At 33.6% G+C, this 2,614-nt stretch overlaps 1 protein-coding gene across 3 annotated transcripts in view; it reads left to right on the forward strand.

The window, feature by feature from the left end:
- golga3 (golgin A3) overlaps positions 1–2,614 on the forward strand; it is a 25,385-nt gene that overhangs the window by 1,507 nt on the left and 21,264 nt on the right. The gene's annotated exons all lie outside the window — the stretch shown is intronic.

A 2,614-nucleotide genomic window follows, 5' to 3' on the forward strand; every position in this document is an offset into this window, starting at 1 on the left:
CAAATGACTATATAAAAGGGCTGTAGTGAAGGTAGTTTTCAGTCATGGTGCTGACATTATCTTTGATTTATTAGGATTAAACATGAAACATGAAATGACAACAAGAAATATTTAGATCAGATTTAACCCCACATGTAGATTAGCACACTTTTATAAGGCCACAGAAACTCATATTTTATCAATTTATGAAATATCCCATGAGCCTTTGCTACTTGAGCGTATGGCAGACTTTCTCCAAGTGTACAGACTAAAACAAAAGAGGGCCATTGCACAGCTTAATCGTTAAAAATAAAGGACTTAAAAAAGTATTTGTATTTCATGTATTATATTACTGCATTTGGCCCACTGCCCTGGATAGATTTTCATTTTGGCCCTCTCGGGGAAAATGTTTGGGCACCCCTGGCTTAGAGTATGCATGTTCTCTCTGTGCATGAGTGAGTTTTCTCTAGCTGTGTGGGTTTACTCCAGTACTCCATCCCTGCAATGGATTTGCAACCTGTCCAGGCTGGACATGAAGTGCTTAGAAGTCGTTGGTTAATAAAAAAAACTAAAAATTAAACTAATAAAATGTTATTCCTATATTTTTGGACTTTAATACAATACTTTTAATACAACGTCACTCCACTTAGTTCTAATTCTACYATTGTTCTTTTGTATTTTCTCCTCAGGCAAATATTATTGGTGTCTTCTTCATCTAAAACTTGTTCCCAGAGATGCGTGACCTGTTTCTTTTCTGTGTTTATTTGAGTGAAGCCTGTACTGCTCCTTGTTACATTGTTCTTTAAACTTAAACACTTTAAAGTGTCAAGTCACCGGATTATAGTTTTAATTAGTTGTCAAACAGGCAATATTGTTTACATAAAGAGTGTTTTGGAGTTTCAGCATACCTCGAGACAAAAAAAAGAAGAAAAATATCAGTCAAAAGATTAATTAAAAACTCTCAGGCTTTCATTGGATTGAATGTGGGTTCCACATGTTGATTTTTGTGTTAAAATTTAAGCATCTTTTTTGGGCACCATTAGACTTAACCATGTTTTACTTTGTGAATAGTTGACTCTTTTGAAGCAGATTTTTATGCTTCTTTTCAAGCTGACATCATTTCCTTAAATAAATCCCATGACTCTCCTCCGTTCTGCTGGGTGTGTGTGTTTAGTGACYGTTCACATCATAAACGGCCAACTCAGAGCAGCGTTCAGAAAACTGTCAGTTTTCTTTTCAAATAGGAATTTACTCTTATTGGCATGAATCATGTCAWTTTTCCTCTGCATAACATCTCTATCAATCCTAAGCTTCACTGTGGATGTATTCCTCTCTGTTTTTACATTTTTTTCCACTCCAAGTGTTATTTTTTTATTATTTTGGAAGTGGGGGGTGGCAGTGGTAAAACAATGTAGCTGTTTCTTAACTTTATGTCAGTTTCTGCAGATGGTTCATCCAATWACAAAAATAAAATTAAAACTGCAAAAGTTTGACTTGTAGAGTACAGTTTTACATTTAGGTTATAAAGATTTGACAGACTACATTATATTGAACTGGATTATACCACTCTCTTGCAATTTTAATATGCTTATTAAATGGGTTTTCAAGTCTGAAGGGACCCAAGCAAGGTATTAATTATTTATTTGTTATTCTTTTTATAGACTTTCTTTAAACGTCTCTGCAAACATGGTTTCAAACTCTAGCAAAATTTCTGGAGATGAAGCATCATGGCTAAATTTGCAAAGGTCAATATTAAATCTATATATTTTTTCATATTTAACACTGTAATGTTACCACAGTAATAACGTATGTTTCATATTAACTGTTGTATGTATCCTAGGGTTATGATAAACATGTCTGCAGCTCCTTGCAGATTTTTAAAAACCGTTATGTCAGCGTTGCTTAAATGAGACTTGCTGCATGAGTCATGTTTTACTAACCACACACTGACCGCTGCCATCCATTTGGAAAAAATGTATGAAAACTATATTTAAATACAGAAGATAAAGCAAAACCAGATATTTATTTAAAACATCTTAGTCTGGCGTTGACAGAACTAATGGATTTCAGGGACTTTAGAGTTCTACATGAGAAAAGGCTGAAGGGTTGGTAGCAAAGTGTAACCTAAATGTTACCTGTTGCCTTTTTCCCTCAAGATGTTGGACAATGTTGTTGAGCCAGTTTATCTGGAACATCAGTCTGTTGTATTCAGAGGAACTTATCATGTCTTATCTTGACATTTCTCAGTGCCAGAATCACACTGACTGCAGGATTTTAAAGCAAATTTCACGTTCAAGAAGCCCAAATRTGATGGAAGTTTGAGGTTCGATTGGCGGTCACCAACGTGTAACTAAACGATTATTTTAATAATCGATTAATCTGTTCATTATTTTTTCGATTAATTGGCCAAATCATTAAAACGCTTAATTACATGAATATGAGTAGATAAAATTAAGTTAACTTCTTAAGGATGCAAGTTATTGATAATGAATTAATCTGAAGTTGATTTATCTTATAGATTGATTAACAATTAATTAATAAGCAGCCATTTAAAAAAAAAACAGAGTTTTCTCTTGAATCAAGAGGGTCTTCCCATAAAATGAAGGATTTTTTATAATCTCCTGAATTAAAAAAC

This window comes from Austrofundulus limnaeus, unplaced genomic scaffold (genome assembly GCF_001266775.1).
Source record: "Austrofundulus limnaeus strain Quisiro unplaced genomic scaffold, Austrofundulus_limnaeus-1.0 Scaffold183, whole genome shotgun sequence".
NCBI lineage: Eukaryota > Metazoa > Chordata > Actinopteri > Cyprinodontiformes > Rivulidae > Austrofundulus > Austrofundulus limnaeus.